This window comes from Mustela lutreola, chromosome 13 (genome assembly GCF_030435805.1).
Source record: "Mustela lutreola isolate mMusLut2 chromosome 13, mMusLut2.pri, whole genome shotgun sequence".
Taxonomy (NCBI): domain Eukaryota; kingdom Metazoa; phylum Chordata; class Mammalia; order Carnivora; family Mustelidae; genus Mustela; species Mustela lutreola.
Window position 1 is genome coordinate 85,963,352 of NC_081302.1, and position 13,360 is coordinate 85,976,711.

The 13,360-nt window shown below is 37.4% G+C and overlaps 1 protein-coding gene across 2 annotated transcripts in view; it reads right to left on the reverse strand.

Annotated features, from left to right (window-relative positions):
* ZMYM2 (zinc finger MYM-type containing 2) overlaps positions 1-12,675 on the reverse strand; it is a 113,017-nt gene extending 100,342 nt beyond the window's left edge. For both annotated transcript variants that reach the window (XM_059144722.1, XM_059144721.1), the window contains exon 1: positions 12,657-12,675. The gene's annotated coding sequence lies outside the window, so the exon portion shown is untranslated. The remainder of the gene's footprint in view (positions 1-12,656) is intronic.
* Between the last annotated feature and the right edge of the window lie 685 nt (positions 12,676-13,360).

Sequence of the window (13,360 nt, forward strand, 5' to 3'; positions counted from 1 at the left end):
CTATCTGATTCTTGTGAATGCAATTCACATGAATGTGGAGAAACTAGTGGAAATGCAGTGAATATAGTAGGCCAGTGGAACATAATTTGACAGTTACTAAAACATACATGCACATATTCTGACTCAGCAATTCCTACTCTTACACCTACTCTCAGAATTTCCCCCTAGGAAAAACAAGCATGAACCCAGAGAAAACTACCACACATATATTCTGTGTAGCACTATAATAAACCATTGCAAAAAGACTAAATGTTCAACAGAATGTCTAAACTACATTAAATCTATCACATGAAATATCCAAGACCCTCCTTGTCCCAAGGTGTCCTATGCACACAATCTTCCTCTGTCTGAAACAATCTCTTCAAACTTCTTTTCAGTCTCAGTATAAACTTTACTCCCTCATTTTCTAAGGCAAAGAAACAAAAAAAAAAAAAAAAAAAAAAAAACTATTGAGAGGTACCCGGCTGACTCAGTTGGTAGAACAAACAACTATTGATGTTGGGGTCCTGAGTTCAAGCCCCACAATGGGTTTAAGGCTTATTTAAAAAAAAAAAATTAGGGCACCTGGGTGGCTCAGTGGGTTAAAGCTTCTGCCTTCAGCTCAGGTCATGATTCTGGGATCATGGTCCTGGGATCCTATGGTCCTGGGATCAAGCCCCACATCGGCCTCTCTGCTCAGCCGGAAGCCTGCTTCCCCCTCTCTCTCTGCCTGCCTCTCTGCCTACTTGTGATCTGTCAAATAAATAAATAAAATTTAAAAAAAAAAGATTAAAAAAAAATAAATTGAATGTAGGGACTACATCAAAATAGAAAGTTTCTGCACAGCAAAGGAAAAAACCAACAACACTAAAAGGCAACCTTTGGAATGGCAGACGATATTTGGAAATGACATATCTCATAAAAAGTTAGTATCCAAAATATATAAAGAACTTATAAAACTCAACACCCAAGAAAGCAAATAAACCAAAACATGAACAGAAGTTTAAAGACAAACACATGGCCAAAAGACCCATGTAAAGATGCTCAACATCACTTATCATCAGGGAAATGCAAATCAAAACTATAATCATCAGGGAAATGCAAATCAAAACTATAATATCACTTTACACCTGACAGAATGGCTATCAATAACACAAGAAACAACAGGTATTAGTGAGGATGTGGAAAAACGGAACCTCCTTGCGGTGTTGGTGGGAATGCAAGTGGTGCAGCCACTCTGGAAAACAGTATGGAGTTTCCTCAAAAAGTAAAAAATGGAACTACCCTTGAGCTCCTGGTTGGCTCAGTATGTTAAACATCTGACTTGATTTAGGCTCAAATCATGATCTCAAGAATGTGGGATCACGCCCCATGTCATGCTCCTCGCTCAGCACAGTCTGCCTATAGATTATCTCCCTCTCCCTTCGCTCCTCCCCACAGGCATGCACGCCCTCTCTCTAATATAACACCTTTATTTTTTTTTTTAAGATTTTATTTATTTATTTGACAGAAAGAGTGAGAGCGTGCAAGTAGAGGGAGTGGCAGAGGAAGGGGGAAAAGCAGACTCTCTGCTAAGTGGGGAACCTGACCCAATGTGAGGCTCAATTCCATTACCCTGAGATCATGACCTGGGCCAAATGCAGCCTCTTAACTGAGCCACCCAGGTTTATAACACCTTTAAAGGAAAAAAAAAAAATGTAACTACTCTACGATCCAGCAATCATGCTACTAGGTATTTACTCAAAGAATACAAAATACTAATTCAAACACCCCGATGCTTATAGCAACACTATAATAGCCAAATTATGAAAACAGCCCAAGTGTCCACAGACTGACAAATGAAGAAAGACATGGTGTTTATGTATGTATGTGTGTGTTACACATACACACACACACATACACACGGTATTACTCAGCCATAAAAAAGAATTAAATCTTGCCATATGCAATGACATCGATGGAGCTAGAAGAGTGTTATGCTAAATGTAATAAGTCAAAGAATGACAAATACCATATGATTTCACTCATATGTGGAATTTAAGAAACAAAACAAACCAACAAAGGGAAAAAATAAAGAGAGGCAAACCAAGAGACTCTTAACTATAGAGAACAACCTGATAGTTACCAGAAGTGAGGTGGATGGGTTAAATAGATAATGGGAGGTTGGGAGGGCCTGGGTGGTTCAATCAGTTAAGTGTCTGCTTCAATTCAGGTCATAATCCCAGACTCCTGGGATCAAGCCCCACATCCCACTCTCCCACTCACCCTGCTTGTTCTCTTGTCAAATAAAAAATAAAATATTTTAAAAAGTAAAACAGAGGGCGCCTGGGTGGCTCAGTGGGTTAAGCCGCTGCCTTCGGCTCAGGTCATGATCTCAGGGTCCTGGGATCGAGGCCCGCATCGGGCTCTCTGCTCAGCAGGGAGCCTGCTTCCCTCTCTCTCTCTCTGCCTGCCTCTCCATCTACTTGTGATTTCTCTCTGTCAAATAAATAAATAAAATCTTTAAAAAAAAAAAAAAAAGTAAAACAGATAATGGGGATTAAGGAGTGTACTGGTTGTGATGAACACCAGGAGATATAGGAAAGTGTTCAATCACTGTATTATAGACCTGAAACTAATATTGCACTGTATGTTAACTGGAATTTACATATAAACTTTAAAAAATGAAAACAAATGTCACTCTCTCAAGAGCCTTCCCTATCAAACACTTCATTAACCATATCTGGTCTAAGTTAAGTTCTCCCTTATTATACTCACGTCATCACACACATTTCCTCAACTAAAGTTATCCAGTCTGTAATTTTGTTTACTTGTAATCTGTATTCCCCATTAGGCTGTGTGTTCCATGAGGGAAAAGCCCTACGGATTTATCGTCTATCACTGTATCCTCTGTACTTAACATAATGCCTGAATAATTACTGAATGAATATTTTCCTCTAATAAAAGGAAGTAACAAATAACCTCTGTGAATTCTTCTTTGGTTTTTTACTTCTATCCCCCAACACTTCCCCACAACTGAATTTTAGCTCTATCTCTCCTTCCCTTCCTGTGATCCACGTAACAATCATTTCACCCTTGAGCTTCAGTTTACCCATTATAAAACAGTAAATTAAAAATGTTCTCAAAAGATGAAACAATAAAAACCTCTGCCCTGTGTCTTTCATCATGACTTTTTATTACCTCCAATTTCAATCTACATAATTAGTAACGCGGCTTAATCTTAGACCCTATTAAAAGTTATCATGCCCTATCCCTTTTTAATCCTTAACCAAAACAGCTAAATAAACCCACACTTCCTTCTCCAATGTAGTTTAAAATCTACAGTAACACAAGTAAACTTCAACCATGTATGTTAATTTGGAAACATTCATTTATTCTTAAAACACTTGGTATTTCAAATCTATGATCCAGAAAATGACTTTTTTTATATATATTTTATTTATTTACTTGACAGACAGAGATCACAAGTAGGCAGAGAAGCAGGGAAAGAGAGAGGAAGAAGCAGGCTCCCTGCTAAGCACAGAGCCCAATGAGGGGCTCGATCCCAGGACTGTGGAATCATGACCTGAGCTGAAGGCAGAGGCTTTAACCCACTGAGCCACCCAGGCTCCCCCAAATGACTGTCTTTGATATTAAATTTTCCCAGTGTTTTTAACATGACAGAATGAAGGGCTTTACAAAGAATACACTTTGCTTACATGATTTCAGAAGTCCCATGATTAAGAGCCATCCAACCTAATGAAACAGTAAAACCTGCATCAATAAGCAAATGAGATCACAGATTCAAAAAGGCTTCAGGTACTAAGAATCTATTTCTCCAATACAGATTTTTACTAAAGAAAAATCTATTCCCTTTGTTGCTGAAGACTCGAAACTCATGTCAATTTTTTTTTTCCTGACAAGATTTTTCATTTATTCATTTGAGACAGAGCACAAATACACAAATTATGAAAGAGGTTCAGAGGGAGAGGAAAAAGCAGACTCCCTGCTCAGCAGGGAGTTCAATCAGGGCTGGAGCCCAACACAGGCCTCGATCCCAGGTCCCCAATCTGGTCATAATCTGCACCAAAGGCAGAGGCTTAACCAACTGAGCCAGTCAGGCACCCCAAAACTCACGACAATTTTTACCAGATCCTCTTCACATGTTCGTTGGTCTTAAAATGAAACGAATACAGAGAGAACATAGGAGTATACCAAAGAAAACCTGCGTTTTCTCCCCTTTGGTGGACAAATTACAGAAAATAAATAGACAATCCTACCCATCATATACAATTCAATGTCAGGGTTTTTTTTTAAATATCTAGTAAATATGTACAACTCTGAAGTAAAGGCATGCAGTCTTATTTTAGTTTAACCCTTTTATTCAACCCCTTCATGACTAGAGTTCTCCTTTTTTGTCTCTGAATTTTATCACATATATAATAAAATAACAGTAACAGCTACCATTTATAAAAGACACAATTGGTAGCATGATCGCAATTACCATAAAAATTACCATAAAATTTAGATACCTTAAATATGTTATTATCACTACTACCCCAATTTGCAGATGTGTAAACTATTCTGTGTAAGCAGGTAGCTTTCCTATGTTCCATCGCTGTTAGGTGCAAAACCAGAGTCTGTGCCCTAAGTCCACACATTATACCACACTATCCCTCAATCACACAGAACTGAGACTTAAGAACTATTCTAATACAACAACCACTAGAATTCAAATGTTAATCAACTGAAGATTTCTGCAACATAAGGATAGGGAAAGAATTACAAGAATGTCAGACTTGTGTAGAAAATGTCAGTTAATGATAATATACATGCAAAATATTAGTATGATGAACAGGGAAAAAATTTAAGAATACACATTTAAAATACAAATTTAAGAATACACATTTAAAAATGTAAACATCTCAAATAAAATGGGATTGGGGGGAGCTTCCATTTTCTACATCACATTTCCTTAGTACTTTAAAATTTTAAGGGCATGTTTTATTTTTATAACCAAAATATTAAGAACTGCCCTGACATGCATGTAACTACTAACGTCTGTATATTACCTGTTATGCTTCATTGTTTATACTCATTCATTACATGACTGTAAGATGAACACTGAGAACCTATTAAAAATCACATGTAACACATTTCCTAATTGATTTATTCTTTTTAGGGGTTTTAAGCTTAGTTCCTATTTTGTTTCACAAGCCAACAAGAATCTCTCAAATTTTTACAAAGTGAGTAATGTGATCAGACAGGGAGGGCTTTATGAAAAATTAATCTGGCTATAGACTGGATAAGGAATAGGATGAAAATTCCCTTGTAAACATAACTCCATTATTGAACACAATGGACTACAGTCAATGTATGAAACAAAACTAGAGAGAGCTGAGGGTCTCAGGACGTAAAAACACTTAAAGGTCTCAACATTTGAGTCAAATGAGGGGAAGTAAAGGAGATAGTCAGAAGTATAAGACCACAGTCCCAGAAATCAAGAGTTTCAAGGAATATTAAATCTCAAATGCTAGAGAATTAAGATGAGAAAGAAGCACTTTAGGATTTGACAATTAAATCACTAGCAACCTCAAAAATATAGATTTGGCACAGTGTTGTGAGCACAAATCAGCAAAACTTCTTCTGAAAAATAAGGGGAAAACAAAGAAGTTACGAGGAGTGGAAAGACTGCCGAGATTCTGAAGGATAGAGCACGTTAGCATACTTACAGACTAACAAAGAAGCAGACACAGAGAAATCGGTAAAGGGAAAAAATTCCTTCCCTCTACAATCTGATGAGCATTCAGACAAGTCTATTTTACCAGTGGTGGCAAAAAAAATTCATGGTGTTTGGTCGACTCAGTCAGATTAAGAATCTTAGCAGCTATTAACTGATCACCCACTGACCAGTCACATACTCTGTATGATTCTTAATTTTTATATCATAGCAATCACAGAAAAGCAGGCATTATTATACTCATTTGTCAGATGAGTAAACCAAGGCTCAGAGATTAAATAACTTTCTACAGATCACAAATTGGTAAATAAATGGTAAATCAAAACTGGTTTTAACAATTTTATAGGGGCATAATTTTCATACAATAAAAACTTACTTATTTTAGGGTTGCCTAATTGCAAGCATCTCTTTATTTTGCTCTGGTCATTATCTCAGGGTACTGAGAGCGAGCCCTGCAACAGGGAGTCTGCTTGGGATTCCCTCTCTCCCTTTCCCTCTGCCCCTCCCTCCACTAGTTGGTTTCTGTACCTCTCTCTCTCTAAAATAAATTTTTAAATCTTTATATTTATTCAAGTGAAAAGCTTGACAATTCTTTGTAAATTTATACACTTATGCAATTATCACCACTATCTAGTTTAAGAAAACTTTTATCATCCCAAAACTTCCTTCAAAAGCAAGGGCAGATTTGAACCCTGATCTCTTCTGGCTCTAAACTCATGTCACACCACAAAGGCCCTAGCAACATCAAGTAACAAAAATAATTTTTTTAGGCAGAAAAAACTCAAATTAACTGCCATTAGCTCCCCATCCATGTGAGGCACCAACATAACATTAGAACCACACCCACATTCCATGATCTCAGCAAATTCAAAAGTTTACTAAAATTTGGATATGCCTCATACAAGTAGAGCAAAAAAAAGTACAGATACTGTGTGCTATTTTTTTTTTAATGTAAAAGCAGTTAGAAATGGGAAAAACATGAAAAAGTCCAGGAGGAAGGTAGGATGAAATCAGCTGAGCAAGGACACAGGATGGAAAAATGTAATCTGTGGATGAAGAAAAGAAAATAATAGAAATCAGGAGTTTGGGTCATGGAAGACAAAGACTTGAACAGAAGCTTTTCTTTGATATGCAACATAAAACTGTTCAGATACAGAACAAAATGACTTACTAAGCAGAAATTAAAACTTAAGAAATAGAACTATACAGTATTAAGCGCGTCAAACAAAAATAAACACACACACACACACACAAATAGAAACACAAAGTGAAACATTCATAGTAATTAAAGTTGTAAAGTTAAGGGGTGCCTGGGTGGCTCAGTCAGTCAACTATCTGCTTTGGCTCAAGTCATGATCCCAGGGTACTGGAACCAAGCCGCAAGTCTGGCTCCCTGCTCAGTACCTACCTACAGAACATAATCTTCATGACTACCTGACATTAATAAACACTATTAATACATAAATTATTGAATAAATGATTTCTGCAGTACCCTAATGACCCTGAACTATTCTCAGTCTGGTCCAGCAAGCTCAATAGTGCAAAAAATACATTTTCTAGTCAAAAGACATGCCTTTTAGAAATTATTATAAAACTGTTCCAGTATTACAAAAAAAAGTCTCTTTAAGTTACGAAACCATAATTTCACCTCCAAACTCTTACAATAATAAATCAGATAATATATCTATCTAGGTGGGTATAGCAAAAGTATTGACATTGCCATAAAGTAAAAAAACTAAAGAATCTGTCTCATTGTATGTCACATTTTGTGACCTTTCTTCTGTCTGAAATCCTAACTAGGCACCACAATCTGACTTAAAATTGCCATTTAAGTATTTTTCTTAACCAACCTAAATGTACAGTTAGAAAGAAATGTTTACTCTAAGAACTGTAACATCTTTCCCAATTTTTAATGAGGTCACAACAATTAATTCTACTAGTAAATCACAATTACTCTTAAATTACAATTTAATATTAATTTTAAATGAGAACCATATTAAAATATTTAATAATTTAAGAATGAAATGTTTTAAAACTTTTTCTAATGAAGCTATAGTTGGCATGTAACACTGTATTAGTTTAAGTGTACTTTTTTCTAACCTTTAAATCTGAAATTCACATAACAAATTCAACCTTCAAATTTACTAGGAACACCAGGGGGAAAAAAATCTAGTACATTCTGGAAAAGTAGGAGAAACCTGATCCTTGGCAGTCTACTGAGATTAAAAAGCATGGTTAAAATGGTAATGTAATTCTTCAAATATAAACAAAAACTAGACAACATGTAATAATGAAATACTCAAATCTTTTTTCTTATTATCTACTTACCGTAATAGCCAAAATTTACTCTTAAATCATTTCTTGTAATAGTTAAGTATAAATACTTATAAGACAGTAATCAAATCAATAAAAATAAAACCCCAAAAATCATATACTTCTTTCAATTTAAGGACCATAACTTTTTCTTAAATTTTGTTACTTCTAACTTTCAATGATCTGCTATTAAGTTAAAAATAAAATAGGGGGCACCAATGGATTAAGACTCTGCCTTTGGCTCAGGTCATGATCTTCCGGTCCTGGGACTGAGCCCTGCATTGGGCTCTCTGCTCAGCAGGGAGCCCGCTTACCCGCAACCCCCACTGTCTGCCTCTCTGCCTACTTGTGATCTCTCTGTCAAATTAATAAATAAAGTCTTAAAAAAAAAATAGTACTAAGAACAAATACCAAACAAGTCATGTAACCAAGTGATTTCATAAACCTCTCTAAAACATTTTTTAAACTCCACAACCGATTTTCCCATTGGTTTACAAAAATTATTCTGCAGTTCCAAAGTGTTATATAACACTTGATGCAAAAAATTAATAGATTTTAAAATACACAATAAAACAACAGATATGCTCACACAATCCAAATTTTAACACATTTAAGAAGACCAATTTATCTTGTTACCAAGTTTGTGTCTGGTGCTGGCCCTTATAATTTCCTTACCATTGCTATTTTAATAATAAAAACCTAGGATTCCAAACTGACTTGTTTAAAAAACAGGTTGCAGATAAAAAGAAATTTGCAATTCCAACTATGTAGAAGAGAACTTTCTTGCTCGTATATAACCAAAATAAAAAGCAAAATTCAACTGTTACCCAGAATCCCAAAGTAAAAAATTATGGATTTATGCAACAGCAGTTTTTCTCACTGACAACCTTATAGGTCTTACATATTAGAGTTGTGCATAAGAACTTTCAGATTTGAATAGATCAAAGTCCTGTTAAAGACTAAAATCCTAACTCCACTCTCTGACAGGAATAGAAGAAAATTAAACAAATGAAATTAAGAAATGGAAAATGCATGGAGTGAAAGTAACTTAAAATGCCCTACACAAATATTACTTGAGAATCCAGTGGGAGAAAAGATTTGCATTTGGGCTCATCTAAAAATATACACACAAACTGAATATCTCAAAGTCTTCTTAAAATAAATGTTATTCAATACAATAACATATATGTTAATAGTTAATGGGGCAGAGACGGATATTAATGTCTAGAAGAAAAAAATGTAAAATTTCTAATTATACCACACCTTTTCACAACATAGAGTGCCCAATATTTCATACATACTTTTTCCATCACAATACTACAGCATCTGATTTTAAGACTCACTTCATCTCAAATGCATTGTTTATGCACTTTTGTACCTCAAAGGCAAAACAGAATAATCTTTAAGAAAAGAACACTGTCTGCACTGAGAGTGGAACCTGCTTAAGATACTCTCTCTCCCTCCCCCCTCTTAATAAAAAACAAAACAAAACAAAAAAACCACTGTTGTAAAAAGACAATACGTCAAGCTCTATATCCATGCAAAATTCTGAAACATTCAAATGTCAGCTTCTGTGTGGTATCTGAGTGATTCAGGGTTGTCTCACCACATGAGGTACAAAAAACGTGCCCCATGAGATTATGTAACACTGAAAAATAGAAATCACTCTGTATCTTTTCCCCAAGTGTTTAAGAAGAGGACAGGTGGGGGGTGCGTGGGTGGCTCAGTCTGTTAAGCATTGGACTCTTGGGTTTTGGCTCAGGGAATGATCTCAGGGACGTGAGATCAAGTCGCAAGTGGGGTTCTGCACTTAGCTCAGAGTCCACTTGAGATTCTCTCCCTCTACCTCTGCCTCAACCCCCACTTGTGCACACATGCACTCTTTAAGCATTAAAATCATTTTTTTTTTAATCTTTAAAAATGACAGACGTGGGGCGCCTGGGTGGCTCAGTTGTTAAGCATCTGCCTTTAGCTGAGGTCGTGATCCCAGGGTTCTGGGATCCAGCCCACTGGGCACCTTACTTGGTGGGAAGCCTGCTTCTCCCTCTTCCACTCCCTCTGCTGGTGTTCCCTCTCTCACTTGTGTCTCTGTCAAGTAAATAAATAAAATCTTTAAAAATAATAATAAAATGTCAGGCAGGAGAAGGGGATACATACTATTAAGGATGCACTAAAGAAAGATGCCATAAATATAAAAGAGTACTTTTAACTGCTGAAACACTTCATATATACACATAAAAGCACCTAACTCACATTAAGTGCCCAATAATAAGTATAACAAAGAACTTATTTAGTCAAGGTCAATTAAATCATCAGGTTATCTTCATCTTACTGTATGGCATGTTAAAGCACCATTAGTTGGTCTTTTTAAACAAAAGAATTTTAAATTCTGAGCTAAATCATTAAGCATAACAAGAACCGCATTTCAGTATTATCATTAAGAACCATGGCTTTCATAATTATATTTGTGTTGACATTACATATAGTCCTGGTTATACATTTTGTATGTTCTCATCTCCAAATGTCTATTAAATATAACCAATTACCGACCTTTCTCCTATCAACATCAAAATTAAGAACAAAGAAAAAAATCTGAGAAAGTTAAATTTTTTGTGAAAATAAACGTGGTAATAAGCATTGCCCATCTATGTGAAAGATCTGATCCTTGATCCATTACATCAATGACTTAATCCCTGAAGAACCTTAAATTCATCAGACAATATATTCACTCAAGTTGCAGTATTTAAGAGAGACTCTGTATACAGACTTACTGAAAAGAATATATTACTTCTGATACAAATAGACAGTTTTTTAAAAATTTTATTTATTTTTTGAGTGAGCAAGGGCATGCACACACACACACCAGCAGTGGGAGGAGGGAGAAGCAGACTTCCTGCCCGATTTAGGGCTCAATCCCAGGACCCTAGGTCATGACCTCAGCCGAAGACAGATGCTTACCCAACTGAGCCACCCCATCGCCCCTCAAATAGACAGTTTTTAAATAAGGCATAACTGCAGTTCTATAATTTTTTTTAAAAGGTACTCAATAAGATTCAAACATTTGCTATCTATCTACCTATTCTCTAGGAGAAGATAAGCTGAAAGGATTCTAACCTTGGCTTTTTCACTGTTTCAATTTCCACGTGCATAAAGCCAGTATGTACTTTAAAACAGGACAGCTTAGTTGCTGAACTTAAGGCACCTTAATCAAACTGCTTGTTTGACACTACTATTACTACCGGGTACCTCCGTATGCCTCTGTTTTCCCCTCTACAAATTAGAAATAAAAACAGTACATGTATCACTGGTCTCTCACAATATCACACTACCATAGAGTACTTTTTTGTGAGGATTATATTACTTAATTCATTTAAAATTCGGTCTGGATATGTGTTGATAATTATAAAATGTAAATGACAGAAACACAAAGGTTCAGCATATTGTCCTCATTCATTAAATTTAACTTTCCATAATAAACTTTTTTTTAACTTAGCATTGTACTGGCAAACAATGAGGGCTCAACATGTGCCACTTTTATCAGTCTGCAGGCTACTTGCTAAAACTAAAGGAAATAATACATGAAAGTGCCTTGTATTGTGCCTAGAATGTTGTGTATCAAAATATAAGTTGCCATCCTCACATCATCTTTCAGGTCAGTATTCAGCAAAATATTCATCACCTATTAATTATCTTTTGATCCATTTGGGACTTAATATTTAAGCATAAGCTACTATATTTATGACTCACCTCTGACAAAGAGCTACAAGTTACAATATCAACAGTCAATGAGATACAGTGTGTCCAGAGCTCAGGAAATACACTGAGTCCAGAGTGGAGCTTCACTGATATTTTGTACCTAATCTCAACTGACAGAAATTTTGACTGGTTTTGTTTATTGTCTAGCATATTATAAGACTGCTCCTCAAAACAAATTACAAGCATTAAACAATAACTCAGGTGACACATTCAAGAATGACTCAAGTGAAGACTAATCAACACAGAAGATGGACGACCAAGAGATTATCTGGAGCAGTGAAGTGGTGTAATCTGCATAGTAGCTAGTAACCTAGTTGGATAAACTAAAGTACTAGAAGAGTTGATTTCATGCCCTTTCCTAAACAAAGTCATGAAAGAGATCTACCAACTATGAACCCTAAGAGTCTTTTAAATCAGACACGAACGGAAAGTCAAATGATTATATTTTTTCCAATACCTACAATCAATTATCCATTGTAAAGGAAGAAAAAGTGTTAAAGATGGTTGCATGCATAGCATTTAAAACGAATTAACTTCAATTCCCACTTTGGAACTCTAGAGGGCACCAGAAATATGCCCTCCGTTGCACCACCCCTCCTCCCGGGTAACGTGAGCAGCTGCAGGAGCCCGTCGTCTGGTTGCTGAGGTTGGTATTGCAGCAGCAGGAGAGATGTCTGCAGCGGTGGAAACAGCAGCGCCCACTCCCAGCTGCCTCACCAGCCATTACCCAGGCTTCACCCCGGGGGCAGCTGCCACCCAAGGGAAAGCTCCTCCCCCTCAAGACAACGGGGACAGACAAGTCCCATGGCTGAACCCCTACAAACTGACAACGTCCTTTAAGAACAACATATTAGGGGCAAAGGACTCACAATGGGGGTGTTTTCCTCACTTTCTGCCAAAGATGCACCAACTGGAGTTGAAGGCGATTCCTGGTCCTGGGGTAAGAGGAAAAATGAAAAATGGATCAAGAACATCCAACCATGTGGGAAAACCGAGCCCTTTCCACCAGGATTCCTCCTGAAGACGATAAGGGAGTAAGAGGTCAAGGAGGTTTGGCCCTTCTATTATTACTCCCCAACCCGCAAGCAGCAATCCTCTCCTACGTAAAGTAGAGGAAAACCACGCAAAATATATATCTGGGAACAAAACCCACGTGAAAAGCAAAATCTGGAGGGAGGAGGCTGGAGGGCACCAAGCCTACTAACTGGGAAGGGGCGGGCGGGGGAGGGGGGGAAGGGCAAACGTTGCCTCGACGCCAGCAAAGGAATTGTATTCCCTCCTAAATTTGCCCACCCCAGCGTCATCCCCGTCACTCTCCACACCAATTCCGAGGTAAGGGGCGGCTCACGTCACCGTCGGGGTGCTATCTCCCATATTTGCCCCAAGCAGTTGCCCTGGGCCCGAGACTTGCCCGCCCGCTCCCCCCCCCCCTCGCTTGCAGTCGGCGACCGGCAGCGCTGCCTCCCCGTCCGCCATTAGAGACCCAGCCAAACAATACGTGAGGAGCAAGAGCCGCGCAACGCAACCCAGGAAAGAGAAGAGCGACGGAGGGGACCGGGTGGGGAAAGAGGCAGCACCCGCGCCCCGAAAAAC